Consider the following 17,273-nt stretch of genomic DNA (forward strand, 5'->3'; position numbering starts at 1 on the left):
TTAAGATAAACATTTTTAAATGGCAATATTATCTTTCTCTTGCAATTTATTTAAAGTTCTGTTTCTCCCTTAAATAATATATTCAAAATAACTAGGAAAAATTGTCAGAGACATCTCTTGCCTTGTAAATTATTTCAGGGCCAGGTCTCAATCCCAGTTCAGACTTTTCAAAGGGAAGTGGAGGTGGTGAATGTCAGAAAGAGGAGGGCTGACTAATCGGAAGCAGGCTTGCATTTCCTTCTGTAATCTACGAAGAATGAACACTGCCAGTGTTACTGCATGGGCACAGGAGTGGTGAACTAGAACTTCAGCTTTTGGTCACCCTTACACCAAGGTGATGGTTCTTGCATGCTTCTGAGAGAAAGTAGGCATACAAGATAAATTCAGGACCCTAAAGAAGAAAGTGAACAAAACTTAAATAAACTTACAATGAATAACTATAAAACTGCTGCTGCTACAGCTAAGTCGCTTCAGTCGTGTCCGACTCTGTGTGACCCCATAGACAGCAGCCCATCAGGCTCCCCCGTCCCTGGGATTCTCCAGGCAAGAACACTGGAGTGGGTTGCCATTTCCTTCTCCAATGCATGAAAGTGAAAAGTCAAAGTGAAGTCACTCAGTTGTGTCCGACTCTTTGCGATGTATGGGATTTTCCAGGCAAGAGTACTGGGGTGGGATACCATTGAAGGTGGCATTCAAAACAGATCATAGTAATAAAACAAATGCCATTATTGAATGTTGACCCAGTCTCTAGTTATTTTAAAGTATTATATCAGCATATTTTTCTGACCCCAAAGCATGTATAGTTTTTTCTTTTACCTTGAGTCAAAATTGATACATAGTAAAATGCTCAGATATTAAAGATACAATTACATATATATTGAAAAATGTATTCACTGGTATCAACAAGGACCTAATTAGGTTACATATCATTTCCATCACCACACAAAGTTTCTGCACATCTCCCTTCAGTCATCCTCCCATCCCTCACCCGCAAACACTGTCCTCATTTTGAGTAACAAAGATTAGATTGGGCTGTCATAGAACTTCCTAAGGATGTTTGCTTATAATCTGTATTCTTTTATGAGTCTGGCATCTTTTATTTACTTAGTGTAATATTCTCAAATTCATCAATATATATTTTTAAGTATCAATAGCCCTTTTTTTTTTCATTAGTTCAGTTCAGTTCAGTCGCTCAGTCGTGTCTGACTCTTTGCGACCCCATGAATCGCAGCACGCCAGGCCTCCCTGTCCATCACCATCTCCCGGAGTTCACTCAGACTCACATCCATCAAGTCCGTGATGCCATCCAGCCATCTCATCCTCGGTTGTCCCCTTCTCCTCCTGCCCCCAATCCCTCCCAGCATCAGGGTCTTTTCCAATGAGTCAACACTTTGCATGAGGTGGCCAAAGTACTGGAGCTTCAGCTTTAGCATCATTCCTTCCAAAGAAATCCCAGGGTTGATCTCCTTCAGGATGGACTGGTTGGATCTCCTTGCAGTCCAAGGGACTCTCAAGAGTCTTCTCCAACACCACAGTTCAGAAGCATCAATTCTTCGGTGCTCAGCCCTCTTCACAGTCCAACTCTCACATCCATACATGACCACTGGAAAAACCATAGGCTTGACTAGCTGGACCTTAGTCAGCAAAGTAATGTCTCTGATTTTGAATATACTATCTAGGTTGGTCATAACTTGTCTTCCAAGGAGTAAGTGTCTTTTAATTTCATGACTGCAGTCACCATCTGCAGTGATTTTGGAGCCCCCCCAAAATAAAGTCTGACACTGTTTCCACTGTTTCCCCATCTATTTCCCATGAAGTGATGGGACCAGATGCCATGATCTTTGTTTTCTGAATGTTGAGCTTTAAGCCAACTTTTTCACTCTCCTCTTTCACTTTCATCAAGAGGCTTTTTAGCTCCTCTTCACTTTCTGCCGTAAAGGTTTTATTATCTCCATATCTGAGGCGATTGATATTTCTCCTGGCAATCTTGATTCCAGCTCGTGTTTCTTCCAGTCCAGCATTTCTCATGATGTACTCTGCCTAGAAGTTAAATAAGCAGGGTTACAATATACAGCCTTGACGTACTCCTTTTCTTATTTGGAACCAGTCTGTTGGTCTATGTCCAGTTCTAACTGTTGCTTCCTGACCTGCATACAGATTTCTCAAGAGGCAGGTTAGGTAGTCTGGTACGCCTATCTCCTTCAGAATTTTCCACAGTTTATTGTGATCCACACAGTCAAAGGCTTTGGCATAGTCAATAAAGCAGAAATAGATGTTTTTCTGGAACTCTCTTGCTTTTTCCATGATCCAGCGGATGTTGGCAATTTGATCTCTGGTTCCTCTGCCTTTTCTAGAACCAGCTTGAACATCAGGGAGTTCACGGTTCACGTATTGCTGAAGCCTAGCTTGGAGAATTTTGAGCATTACTTTACTAGCATGTGAGATGAGTGCAATTGTGTGGTAGTTTGAGCATTCTTTTGCATTGCATTTTTTGGGATTGGAATGAAAACTGACCTTTTCCAGTCCTGTGGCCACTGCTGAGTTTTCCAAATTTGCTGGCATATTGAGTGCAGCACTTTCACAGCATCATCTTCAGGATTTGAAGTAGCTCAACTGGAATTCCATCACCTCCACTAGCTTTGTTTGTAGTGATGCTTTCTAAGGCCCACTTGACTTCACTTTCCAAGATGTCTGACTCTAGATGAGTAATCACATCATCATGATTATCTGGTTCATGAAGATCTTTTTTGTACAGTTCTTCTGTGTATTCTTGCCACCTCTTCTTAATATCTTCTGCTTCTGTTAGGTCCATACCATTTCTGTCCTTTATCAAGTCCATCCTTGCATGAAATGTTCCCTTGGTATCTGCAATTTTCTTGAAGAGATCTCTAGTCTTTCCCATTCTGTTGTTTTCCTCTATTTCTTTGCATTGATCTCTGAGGAAGGCTTGCTTATCTCTTCTTGCTATTCTTCGGAACTCTGCATTCTGATGCTTATATCTTTCCTTTTCTCCTTTGCTTTTCACCTCTCTTCTTGTCACAGCTATTTGTAAGGCCTCCCCAGACAGCCATTTTGCTTTTTTGCATTTCTTTTCCAATGGGATAGTCTTGATCCCTGTCTCCTGTATGGTATTCCATTGTGTGAATGTCATTATCTATGGGTTTGTTTCTGAACATTTGAGTTACTTTCTGTCTCGGCTATCCTTAATACTGTTGCTCTAAACATTCTCTAAGGGCTTCCTTGGTGACTCATAAAGGGTAAAGAATCTGCCTGCAATGTAGGAGACATGGATTTGATCTCTGGGTTGGGAAGATCCCCTGGAGAAGGGAATGGCTACCCACTCCAGTATTCTTGCCTGGAGAATCCCATGGACAGGGGAGCCTGGTGGGCTACAGTCCATGGGGTCACAAAAGAGTCAGACAAAACTTAGCAACTAAACAACATATATATGTATTATAGATTATTGCAAGATAGTGAATAGAGGTCTCTATGTTATACAGTAGGTCCTTGTTTATTTTATAAATAATAGTTCAGTTCAATCGCTCAGTTGTGTCCGACTCTTTGCCACCCCAGGGACTGCAGCACACCAGGCCTTCCTGTCCATTGCCAACTCCCAGAGTTTACTCAAATGCATGTCCATTTAGTCGGTGATGCCATCCAACCATCTCATCCCCTATCATCCCCTTCTCCTCCCACCTTCAATCTTTCCCAGCATCAGGGTCTTTTCCAATGAGTCAGTTCTTCTCATCAGGTGGCCAAAGTATTGGAGTTTCAGCTTCAGCATCAGTCCTTCCAATAAATATTCATGACTGATTTCCTTGAGGATGGACTTGTTCTTGCAGTCCAAGGGACTCTCAAGAGTCTTCTCCAACACCACAGTTCAAAAGCATCAATTCTTCGGCGCTTAGCCTTCTTCACAGTCCAACTCTCACATCCATACATGTCCACTGGAAAAACCATAACCTTGACTAGACAGAACTTTGTTGGCAAAGTAATGTCTCTGCTTTTTAATATGATGTCTGGTTTGGTCTTCCAAGAAGCAAGTGTCTTTTAATTTAAATGATAGTCTGTGTATGTTAATCCCAAATTCCTAATTTAAATACTCCTCCCTTTCTTTCCCCTTTGATACCATAAGTTTTAAACCCATATCTGTGAGTCTATTTTGATTTTGTAAATAAGTCCACTTTTATCAATTCTTTTAGATTGTGTCTAAGTGATATCATACGTTAATCATATTCTTCTGTCTGATATACATCCCTTAGTATGATAACCTCTAAGTCCGTTCACATTGCTTCAGATGGCATTATTTCATTCTTTTTTATGGCTGAATAATATTCCACTGCATGTTTGTGTTGGGGGGGGTTATACACAATGCATGTTCTTTATCCGTTTGTCTGTTGATGGAAAATGTAGGTTGCTCCTGTGTCTTGGCTATCATAAATAGAGCTCCCATGAGCACTGGGGTGCACCTGTCTTTTTGAAGTGGAGCCGTTGCTGAATGTATGCCCAGGAGAGGATTGCTGGATCATACAGTAACTCTACTCTTAGTTTTTAAGGATCCGTCATGTTCTCCATAGTGGCTATACCAATTTCAACATATATTTTAAATGAAGATAATATCATTCGCATTTCCAGATTTTAAAACAGACAAGGATAGAACTGAGACAAGTCGAGAAAATTGCTTAAGACTGTTATGTAGTCAAGTTCATTTCCAACTCAGGTCTATATACTCCTAGTGCCGTGGCCTTTCGACTCTCTCTGAATTCTTACTGAACTGTTTACATTTGGGGGAGACATCTATCCAGAAGGAAAAACTCTATCCTTCTGAGCCTTGACCCTAAACGCCCAGTGATTCTCCCTGAAGGCTGGGTGCCTGTGAAATCACTAACGCCATCCTGCCGCAGGCTTTAGGCTTACACCCCTCTCAGTTTCCATCTCTGAATGTTCTCCTGTGACTACTTACCCACTTCCTAGCTCTCACTAAGCAGGATGCTGCTGTGTCTGCCCACAACTGGATAGGTTGCTGTTTATCATTTCCCTTTGTTTACAGTCTTTCAGGAGAATTTTCCAGACGTGCAATTCTATTACAGTCTAGATCAATGTAAAGCAGTCATATACGAGATTGTTTATTAAAACCCAAATCTATACCAGTAATGTTAGAATTCAGTATATCTGGCTGGGATCAACAGGTGTACTTTAGTTCTTATTTCCCTGTCTCCCTGATAGTGATGGCATGTTTTATTTTCCCCACACGTCTACTAACTGTTGCTGTCAATGCCTACACTCACTTGACCTTGGCTCCATTCATTTTAAGTCCATTTGGTTTCATCTAATTTTTTTGTCTCTTCTTCAATCCCCTGATCCCAAGACAATCTGAGTGGGTAATTAAAATACTAGTTAATTTTCTTAAGAACAAAATCAGAAACTATATTTGTTTATGATCAAATGGCCAAATGGGATATTCCTTGTGCCATTTTTCATTGATGGTTATTATTTTTACCAGGTCTTTATTCTTACCTAACTATTGTGACTTCATTTCTTCATGGCTTATTAAAACATGAGGCTAAAAATGAGTTCAAGTTTATAGTCACTTAGACTTGTCATGACCATAATGTCCCTTTTCTTTATTTATTAATGAAGTTAATTTCCATCTGAACATATTTTCTTGAGTCAGGTACACATTCAGAGGAGCAACAAACCCAGATCTCAAAGCATAGAACTGTGAAAGTTGAATGCTCGAAAATGTCATCAGTTGCAACCTTATTGCCTTGAAGATAGACTCAATTAAGATATATGTGTGTGTGTGTATCTTTACACACACACACACTATATATATATATATGAATCAGGTACATGGCAAATGCTTTGTTTTTACCTTCAGGTGTGATATATGTATATGTATTTATACACATGTTCATGTATATATGCTTGCAATGCATATGATGCACATGTGACATATATGTATGTGCATGTATGTGTATATATGATATTCCCATATATTTACCCACTGAGCTATAAGGGAAGCCCCATGTATGATATATGTATGCATATATATGTGTATATGTGGTATGTGTGTGCAATATATCATATATATGATATGTGTATGCAATATGTACATATAATCTATTAAACTTTAGCCCAGACTATGAAAGTATAGTATGTATATGTAGTGAGTCACTCCACATTTAAAGAGAAAAATAGCAGCAAGGACCCTCACATTGAACCTGCTGCATTTTCCCTTGGCATTGTCCACAAGACCTTAGTAACTATGGCAACACCATGGGACAGCAAGGTAAACAGAGCTTCCGTATAGGTGCACTGCCCACCATGGAAGCCACTAGCCACAAGTATCTCTCTAAACGTGAACTAATTAAAGTTAAATAAAATGAAAAAAAAATTAAGAGTCCCTTGGATTGCGAGGAGATCCAACCAGTCCATTCTGAAGATCAGCCCTGGGATTTCTTTGGAGGGAATGATGCTGAAGCTGCAACTCCAGTACTTGGGCCACCTCATGCGAAGAGTTGACTCATTGGAAAAGACTCTGATGCTGGGAGGGATTGGGGGCAGGAGGAGAAGGGAACGACAGAGGATGAGATGGCTGGATGGCATCACTGACTCAATGGACGTGAGTCTGAGTGAACTCTGAGAGTTGGTGATGGACAGGGAGGCCTGGCGTGCTGTGATTCATGGGGTCGCAAAGAGTCGGACATGACTGAGCGACTGAACTGAACTGAGTCATGCTACTTATATGCAATATGTGCATATAATCTATTAAACTTTAGCCCAGACTATGAAAGTATAGTATGTATATGTAGTGAGCCATTTTAAGTGGTCAAGAGTCACATGTGGCTAGTGGCTACCAGACTGTATAGAGTAGTTATGGAACATTTACACCATTCACAATATAACACTTTTACAATACTTTGTGGCTTGCTATAAACAGAACTTAATCTGAAGATCATGAAGAAAGCAGAAGCAAAAATACATATACAGAAATAACCACTGTAATTATAAACAAATACACACATATGTGTGTGCCAGCTGTATGTCACTTAAATGTTTGAGTATCATCTGTTTTGCATCTTGATTAAGTAAAGGTCAGCAATCAAATAGCAAGACACATTACCCAGATGAAGGCAGGAAATTGAGTGAATATAGAAGCTGACAGATTGAGCAGGCTAGACATGCTCGCACACACAGACACACAGAAACACATGTCTCAGACACTAAGAGCTGAAACATTCCACTTGGGCTTTGCTTAACTTGAGGGAAGGTAAAGTCCCGAAATGATTTCTGTCTTGTGTCATTCTTTCTACTTTTCTGCTTCAAACAAGAGTGTAAACAATTTAGGGCCTTTTGCACCTGTTGTCTTATTCAGTCTTTATCTCACCGTGACCGGAAGGTGGGTAGGCTCAGAAGTAGGGCAGCTCCGGCTTTGAATCTGACTGCTGCTAATTCACGAGCTCTGTGACCATTGCTAAGGCGGAATTCTCTCATCCTTGGTGTGGGGACCATCACGGTACCCACCTGCAGGGTGAGATTAGTGTGATAAAGCATGGCCACGTTGACAGCCGGTACCGCGAGTGCTCATAAGCAGAAACTCTCCTCCTCACACTGGAATCTGGCCTCTTTCCTCAGCACCTCTGTATTCATGCGCTTATTATTCTTTCTCTTTGTTCTATTTATATTTCTCTTCTACTTTCTAGTTTCCATCCCCTCTCTCAAAAGCCCAGAATAAATAGGAGAGTTAGGAAGAGAAGAGCCCAGAAGTATAGAAAACGGAGACAAGATGTGTAAGTGAAGAAAAGATAGAAAACACTTATAAAAGGGGAACGATATGCTTCCTCTTCCAGTGCCTAACCAAAGTACATTTTATTTTATTATTTTATTCTTCTGTTTCTCTTTTATGCTAGGAGGTCAGTCTGAATTATTTTTAAGCCAAAGTAATGATGTTTCCTTGAATTAACTAAGCGAATGGTAATTGAGTCCTTAACATGGTCATACAATATTTTCACCTTGGTCTTTTATTTCACGCATTATCGCCCTGAGAAATATGAATGAAAAGAGGGAAGCCTCTGTGTTTGGTTGTACAGTCTCTGGTGATTTCCTGATGTAAAGCTTTGCTGAGAAATCATTTCATTAAGTGCCCCATTTGTAAGCTGTTTGTGGCGCTTCGTAATCTGAGCATTTAATTGTTTCTCTGACTCTGAGGGCTGGCTGCCAAAGGATACCTCACCCACCAAAGAGGTGACGGATGTTTACTTTTGCTCTAACTGGCGATGAAAGCCTGCTCTGCAGAACAGTCCAGAGCAAACCCCAGCCCTTCCCATCTTGGTGCTGTGGAGAAGCATGTCTGGGCACGTGGAAGTCAGGTCTTTCTGGGTCTTCTCTGGCTGAGAGGATGGCAACTGGATCTCAATCTCTACGTGACTAAGACAGACTGACCATCCCTGCCCTAACTTCACTGTAACACTGTTGAGAAAACTGATGAAAAGTTATTTTTTATAGTCAAAGCACAGTACTCATGAAAGTCTGCTTTTCTTAAACATGATGGAAAATACCACACACCTTCGGTAGCGCTCACCAAGAGACAGCCAGCAGTTCCAGGCAGACGGTCTCCCATCTGGGCTACCCGTCTCCCATCTGGGCTGCCCTTGTGGCTCAGCTGGTAAAGAATCCGCCTGCAGTGCGGGAGACCCAGGCTCGATCCCCAGGCCGGGAAGATTCCCTGGAGAAGGGAAAGGCTACCCACTCCAGTATTCTGGCCTGGAGAATTCCATGGGCTGTATATAGTCCACAGGGTCACAAAGAGTCGGACATGGCTGAGCAACTTTCTCATCACTATCTCCAGTCTGAACCTAAATAACCCCAAGAAAGCCAGTTACTTCAGTAGGAAACAAAGAGGAAAACGATTATTCGGAAGACTATCTGAAGGAATGCTCTGCTTCCCGGAGGCTTAAAGCAAGAATCCTCCATGCTACAGGTTACTTATACGCGATCCTTACACCACGACCCGAGCCCAGTGGAGCCCGTGTGTTGCATCCGTGGTGCCCCTCCCCATCCTGTCATGGCATGGCATGCCACAAAACATGGCAGAGGCGGGGAGTTTTCTCTCCCTTCTCGATTTTCTCGTCCCAGCAATAATTTCTTCTGACTCTCAGCCTCAGAACCTGGGAGCCCCTCTCGTTTTTGCCCCTCCTCCTCGTCCCTCCAAACATCCCTCCACACTGTGTCCACCACCTGCCACCTTTCACTCTTCATCCGCTCTCCCGCCTGAGACCAGGCCTCTGTGATCTCTGCCTGGACAATTACTGTAGCCTCTGAAGTAGACCTGCTCTAGGCAGCTTTCCCTGGACTACCTACTTCTGGGGAATTAATATTTCTAAAAGCACCACGTGAAACTTGTTCGAAATGTGATTCCAGTCACCATCTCTTTATTCAGTAAAAGACAAGAATAAAGGGCTAAGCTTTGGAGTTAAAAATTCTCCTGCTTACCTACAAAAAGTGGCGATCGTTTATCCACTCAATGGGTATTTGCCGAGTACCTCCTGTATGCCAGACACTGGATTGAGGGAAGGATTAAATAAAGGATAGGAGGTAAAGGAAGGCCCCTGCACACAAAGGAATCGCATTCCAAGAGCATGTTCCTAAAGTCCAGTTTGTGCATATGTCCAACACAGCTAGCCTAGATACCCAGCTAACACACTGGCTATAGGTTTCTAATACTGTTCACACAAATAAAACACACACACAAAATAACACATTTAAATCTTACAGTGCAGTACCTTGAAGTGTACAGTGGTACAGTCCAGCAGCTGGCACGCAGGGGCTGGCATCGAGTGAACAGGCAAGAAGAGTCACAGACAGGGGAGAGGGGGCGGGAAATGGTAGAGCTGAAGGGTCCTCAGCGATAGGAGACGGAGGGCGAGCTGCAATCTTGCTCGCTCCTGACATGCTGGCGTAGCTTCCTTGCTGGATTCAGTTCTATCTACCCTCTTGAAAAACTGATCCAGCGATGTAGTAGCTCTATTTTTTTCTTTTTTCTCTCATCATAGGTGACATGGCAGCCCTGGATTGTATTCTGAACAGCTGTTGCAACCTTCATGCACCAAGCACTGTTCAACACTCAGGTCCTGTGCCTCAAACTCTAACAGTGCCTCCTCGAGTAAGGGAGATCCCCTTGCCCTTTCCTGAATCCCTTGCCATCGTGAATCTCTCCGGTTGCTTGTTTCTCCCTCTCGTCTCTCCCTGTCCTTTCTCTGGGCCTGCAGTTCCATCAGGCCTTCGTTAGGAAGCAGCTCGTGGTGCACAGCCTGAAGTCCTCTTGCAGTTCCAGCTCTAGCTCTTCACCTTGCTCCGCTCCCTCAATTACTTTCACTTTTGTTTCCATCATTATTGCTTGGTGCTTGTTAGCAGTACCAGCTATGTCACTGGTGCTTTTACGCTTGTTTCCAGACATGCTGGGCTTGAAGTAAAGATACTGTACTGCTGTCGTCTACGGAGGACTTGTAAAGTCCACAAAATCACAGCCACTTGTAGAGGGTGCACGCACGTGACAGTGTACGCTAGACGCACAAACGTGCGAATGCACGTCCGCACCTTTGAAATTCGCAGCTTAGAGGTTTGTATGGGGGACTCACTGTAGTGAATGAATGTCTAATGCCTACTTAGACATCCAACTAATACTACTATTGGGAGGAGGGTGGGGGAGAGGGAGAAAAAAGAGGAGGAGACGGAACTGTCGGTTTTTCATTTTAACACACATGATTCTACACCACCTTGCCTGGTTTACTTGTATTTGCTTCTTTCACTCTCTCTCCTCAACCTTTCTTCATCGGAAGAGTCAGCAAAACTGCCATCTTCTCCACACAGCCTTGCTGACTCCAGAACACTTCTGCTCCGATTTTTTTTAAACTTCTAACATAGCTTCTCCATTAAAAGATAGGTGAAAAATGACTTGCTTGTTTCAACCCTTACATACCCTAGAAAATGTATAACCTTGTCCTTACACATACAAGACGTTAAATGATAATTGATGAGCAAAGGAACAAATGAATAGATGAAGAATAATAAATATGTAAGTGAGAGGTTTTGTCGCACAGTCTCTTTGGGTTCATTTTTCATGAACTGGTAGGTTTCAGAATGTGCAGTTTGGTACCAGTAAGACTGGTTAATGAGCCAGAGATGTTGTAATCTGACCCTTCTCTGGATAGTGCTCCTGGAAAAGAGAAAGAAAGAGTAAAGGTGGAAGGGAGGAAGGAAGAAAACCTTCAAAGGATGCCAGTTAGATTAGCTGTTAATTAAATTTGCAGATGGGTGTGTATGATGGGGTAGAATTGAATATTGAATGTGCTATATGAATTGCATCTTTCTTGAATGTGAGTTGCTCACTCTTTTAAGAGATCAGTGCAATCGGCTGTATTTGCTACCCACCCATTACCCTTAATTAAACAGTTCCGGTCCAGTGGGGTCAGAGGTGTCTGGTCACATCTACCCTCCGACAGGGATCCAGTGGCCTCTACTGTGTGCCTTGGCTCACCCGGGTTCTCTGCAGTGAGCCAACGTCTGCGCTAGGCAGACAGTTACCACTCTAATTTTCTCTAATTGACTTGTTGGCAATGCTCACAGAGGGCAAAAGATGTAGGGACATGGAGATTGGGCCCCGACAAGCACTTGGCATTGATGGGGCCACTGAGCGAAGTACATAATCTGCAATGAATAAAGATCCGTGGGCTGTCAATCTAGCACATGCCGGTGGCATTTAATTCACACCAAATATTAATTAAAAATAATGATGTTCTTCTTACTGGCTTCTGTTACTAAGCACAGCATCTTGGTCCAGCCCCCAAGGAGCTGTCTGCAAGTCATTTGATTCTCTCAGCCCCGTGAGAAGCATGCATTTCACTACCTTCAGGCAAGCCTCAACAAAAACTCTCAGAACAACGGCTCTCTCACCTACCTAGTCTCCGGGGAAGAAGACCCAAAAAAATCTTCCTCTTGCCCATTCCTTGTCCAACCCTTGTAATCAATAAATGTATGTTTATTTCCTTCTTTGCTGGCCACAAGTAAGATACTGGCCAGAAGCCATCTGTTTTGGATGCTCAGAGTTATTAAATACATTTTTATCTTTCTTTATCCCAATGTGATGTATTCTATAAGAAATGTTGGTCAAACGATGATATAAGTCTGATCAATAATTTGAAATCTGTGGAATCACTCAGAATCAGTTCAGTTCAGTTCAGTCGCTCAGTCATGTCCGACTCTTTGCAACTCCATGAATCGCAGCACGCCAGGCCTCCCTGTCCATCACCAACTCCCGGAGTTCACCCAAACTCATGTGCATCGAGTCAGTGATGCCTTCCAGCCATCTCATCCTCTGTCGTCCCCTTCTCCTCCTGCCCCCAATCCCTCCCAGCATCAGGGTCTTTTCCAATGAGTCAACTTTTCGCATGAGGTGGCCAAAGTACTGGAGTTTCAGCCTCAGCATCAGTCCTTGCAATGAACACCCAGAATATCCATAATTAAAAATAATCCCCATGGACATCCACCAAAATTCAAGTTCTCTCAGTATGATTCAGTCACAGTAAATTAAAATGAGAGAATACTGCTGTACATCATTTTTCAGAGGCAATAGACATGTTTTCAAGCCTAAATATCTGTAACATTTTAGCAAATCCAAAAAATAAATTTACTCTCATAATTGTCGTTAAATGTATTCCCGAACAATGGGGTCTGACCATAATTAATGATTAATTCATTTGGAATTCATTATGATAATATTAAATGTGTTTAATTCATTTGATATGTCTAAAGAGGGAGCAATTCTAGGCAATTCTTTTGTGATTACTTGTTTTTAAAGTTGAGCTCTGAGCATGTGCAGAAAAATAGCTCCACAGTGCCCTCTAGTGGTACACTCACAAATGACATTCTTTTGTAAGGGCGGAAACACAAACCCTCCTTCTCCCTTGTTTCACATCTCACAGCATCTTTCCCCTTCAGCACACAATTAAATGAAATGCCTCCATCACAATATAAAAGGAGTTCAAAGCCACTAATAACTGAAAGTGAAAGTGTTGGTTTCTCAGTTGTGTCTGACTGTTTGCTACCCTGTGGACTCTAGGCCTGCAAGGCTCCTCTGTCCATGGGATTTTCCAGGCAGGAATACTGGGGTGGGTTGCCATTTCTTTCTCCAGGGGATCTTCTCAACCCAGGGATTGTACCCAGGTCTCCTGCCTTGTGGGTGGATGCTTAACTGTCTGAGCTACTAGGCAAGCAACTAATAACTGAACCTGAAAAGATCCCACTGCTTCCTCAGGAAATCCAGAGGCAGTTTGACAAAAGCACTGTACAGAGGCCAGAGAAGGCCCAAAAGATGTTAGCACGGAGAATGTGAAGGGCATAATGAGAGGCTTCTTGAAAAGGGGGAGATGAAGCTGTCTTGGGTCTTTTATGTGCTGGGTAGCTCTGTGTTAACTTTAGAAATGCCAGTAAACTTACCTGATGTTCAGATTACCAACTAAAAACAGCAACATACTAGATTTAAACGTCTTTAAAGACCCTTAGCTCTAGCAATATTCCTTTATCAGTAGCAACTCTGCTGAACATCTGTTTACCTTTCCTGAGAATAAGCCATTGCCACTTTTTATTTAAATTTAAGCTTGGTCACTTAAAGACATTACTTTGCCAACAAAGGTCTGTCTAGTCAAAGCTATGGCTTTTCCAGTAGTCATGTATGGATGTGAGAGTTGGACTAAAAAGAAAGCTGAGCACTGAAGAATTGATGCTTTTGAACTGAGGTGTTGGAGAAGACTCTTGAGAGTCCTTTGGACTGCAAGGAGATCCAACTAGTCCATTCCTAAAGGAAATCAGTTCCAAATATTTATTGAAAGGACTGATGCTGAAGCTGAAACTCCAATACTTTGGCCACTTGATGAGAAGATTGAAGGCGGGAGGAGAAGGGGACGACAGAGGATGAGATGGTTAGATGGCATCACCGACTCAATGGACATGAGTTTGAGTAAACTCCAGGAGTTGGTGATGGACAGGGAGGCCTGGGGTGCTGCAGTCCATGGGGTTGCGAAGAGTCAGACATGGCTGAGCAACTGAACTGAAATGAACTAAAGCTTGATCACCCTCAAGGTGTACACATCATGGTTAGGATTTGTGGAATGTAGCACTCAATGTAGCTCATTAATCCAACAGCTGGTAAATGATAAAACTCCATACTCTTTGTGAGCATACCCTCTACCATGGGTGGTGGACATGGTGTGGAAGGAGCTGCCGTTGCTCACAGACTTACTATAGACTTCATGGCTATCAATATTAGCAAGAGTCAGTACTGAAATGACAGTGAGCTCACCTTTACTGTGGGGGAGATAAAGCAATGTTGAACACTGCTCAGGAGCCAGACAGCAGCTAGATGAGGTACACATGCTCTTGTAATTCAAATTGAGACCAAAATTTGAGCCAGTAAAATGAGAATGAATCACGTATAGTACTTTTATTCTTTTTTTTAAAAAGGAGAGAAATAATGCCTATTTCCAAAACTGAAAGCCAATTGTGCAGTAATGCTCCAGAGACTTTTACAGAATATGTACCCTGAAGAGGTATAAATTGGGCAGCTGGGAGGTAAGGACAGAGAGGGGAAGGCACGAATTCAGTGTAACATGGATGAGGCTGACCGCCTGGACACTTCAGCATTAACCCTGAGCAGGAAAATCAGAGCTCAAATCAGACATTCTTCACTTTGAATTCCAGTCTAAATTAGAGGAGTGCAGGGAAAACCAGTGTATCCAATAGCCTTGCATAACAGACACTCGCTTTTTTATTTCATGCTTATCCTCCTTATCACATCTTATCGTTTCTACTTGGTTGGTGTAGACCTTGATTGCTGTTGACATCTTGACTAAGGAAAGTGAAAGTGAGGTTGCTCGGTCGTGTCTGACTCTTTGCGACCCCATGGACTGTAGCCTACCAGGCTCCTCTGTCCATGGCATTTTCCAGGCAAGAGTACTGGAGTGGGTTGCCACTCCAGGAGATCTTCCCAACCCAGGGATTGAACCCGGGTCTCCTGCATTGTAGGCAGATGCTTTACCATCTGAGCCACCAGGGAAGTCCACTGGCAGGTTGGTATGAACTCTCAACAGGCTTTCTGCCATAAGCTGTATGAGGTCACCGCAGAGCAGGGCTTCTCACCTGCTTCGTGCAGGGTGTGTCATTCATTCACACAAGCACACTGTAGAGTTAGTAACGTACAGCAAAAAAACATGTTCACTAGGAGAACAAAGAACTAGAGCTCCAAGCATCCTTACCTTGTCCTAAAGAATCCTGGACGAGCCCCCAAGGTGAAAGGTTGCTGCTGAACCACAAAAGACGCCAGGATTCTTGACCTCTGGAGGAGAAGTCAATCTGGGGCCAGTGACGAGGCTTGATTGCTCAGAGCTTTTGTGTAATAAAGTTTTATTAAATTATAAAAGAGATAGAGAAAGCTTCTGACACAGACATCAGAAGGGACAGAACCACACCTTATTACCTATTCTTCCCTGAATGCATACAGATTTGAATGTAGTTGTATATGTAGGAATCTAAGGTCATAGACAAGGGGCCACAGACCTGGATTCACTTCAGAGATATATGATTTTGTTTTGCCAGCACAAGTTTATTTTGTTTATTTAAATCATTTGCCAACATTTGAAAATTTGTGGATTTCCCATAAAACTCTGGGTTTCTAGAAATTTTGACAACTCTGAGCCTGCTCTCCATAGGCTAACAACACTCTGAAACTGAGTGCTGGCCCCTCTCCTTTGATGAATTATTAATACTTAAATGGATTCCTGTCTGGGATCCTCTAGGCCATATTGTCTTTGACACTATAGCCAAATATTTCTACCATACTCTCACTCCCTCCCTCTCTCAGGTTTGAAAACAAAGACACAAATCAAAAATAAAACTCTAACTTCTAATCATGTAGGTGTGGCATTCCTGATCTCTCTCTCACTGTCTTGATAAAGAAATACGCATTATTGCTTAGTTGCTCAGTTGTGCCTGACTCTTTGCAACTCCATGAACTGCCCCTGGTCAGGCGCCTCTGTCCATGAAATTTTTCAGGCAGGAGTACTGGAGTGCGTTGTCATTTCCTCCTCCAGGGGATCGCCCAGCCCAAGCAGCGAACCCGCTTCTCCTGCATTGCAGGCAGATTCTTTACCTCTGAGCCACCAGGGAAGCCCAGAAAGAAATATATAGACAAACACAAATATATAGTCTATGTATATTGGTAAATTAAATGCAATTTCACCCAAAAGAAGTAATTAGATGTGGTTTGAATCTAATATAAATGTTTACATTGTAGTTTATATATGTTTGAAATCAGACTATGACTTCACTCCAGTAACTATAAGGTATATTTTTCCTAATAGAAAAGTGTGTTGATGATCTTCCTCACTGTATCTTCAGTCTGACCCATCTTTTCTCTGAGATATTTTATTCTTTTGTTGTTGTTAAGTCACCAAGTCATGTCCGACTCTTTGCCACTCCATGGGCTGGTAGCATGCCACGCTTCCCTATCCTTCACTATCTCTCGGAATTTGGTCAGATCCATGTCCATTGAGTTGGTGGTACTATCTAACCATTTCATCCTCTGCCACCCTCTTCTCCTTTTGTCTTCCATCTTTCCCAGCATCAGGGTCTTTTCCAAAGAGTCGGCTTGTTGCATCAGGTGGCCAAAGTATTGGAGCTACAGCATCAGTTCTTCCACTGAGTATTCAGGGTTGATTTCCTTTCAGATTGACTGGATTGATCTGCTTGCAGTCCAGGGAACTCTCAGGAGTCTTCTCCAGCACCACAATTTGAAGGCATCAATTCTTCAGCCTTCAGTTTTCTTTATGGTCCAACTCGCACATCCATACATGACTACTGGAAAAACCAAAGCTTTGGCTGTACAGATGTTTATTGGCAAAGTGATATCTTTGCTTTTTAATATGCTGTCTAGGTTTATCAGGGAGAAAGCGTCTTTTAATTCATGGCTTTTCTTCCAGGGAGAAAGCATCTTTTAATTTCGTGGCTGCAGTCACCATCCGTAGTGATTTTGGAGCCCAAGAAAAGAAAATCTGTCTGCTTCCACTTTTTTCCTATCTATTTGCCATGAAATGATGGGACCAGAGGCATGATAATAGTTTTTTGAATGCTAAGTTTTAACCCAGCTTTTTCATTCTCCTCTTTCACTGTCTAAGAGGCTCTTTTTCATTCTCCTCTTTCATTGTCTAAGAGGCTCTTTA

General features: G+C 42.4%; 1 protein-coding gene and 1 non-coding gene across 2 annotated transcripts in view; one reads left to right on the forward strand and one right to left on the reverse strand.

Annotated features, from left to right (window-relative positions):
• DCC (DCC netrin 1 receptor) overlaps positions 1-17,273 on the forward strand; it is an 827,169-nt gene that overhangs the window by 638,722 nt on the left and 171,174 nt on the right. The window lies entirely within an intron of this gene.
• TRNAC-ACA (transfer RNA cysteine (anticodon ACA)) lies at positions 15,041-15,112 on the reverse strand. Its single transcript has one exon. It is a non-coding gene; the product is annotated as a tRNA-Cys (tRNA).

Source organism: Budorcas taxicolor, chromosome 22 (genome assembly GCF_023091745.1).
Source record: "Budorcas taxicolor isolate Tak-1 chromosome 22, Takin1.1, whole genome shotgun sequence".
Lineage (NCBI taxonomy): Eukaryota > Metazoa > Chordata > Mammalia > Artiodactyla > Bovidae > Budorcas > Budorcas taxicolor.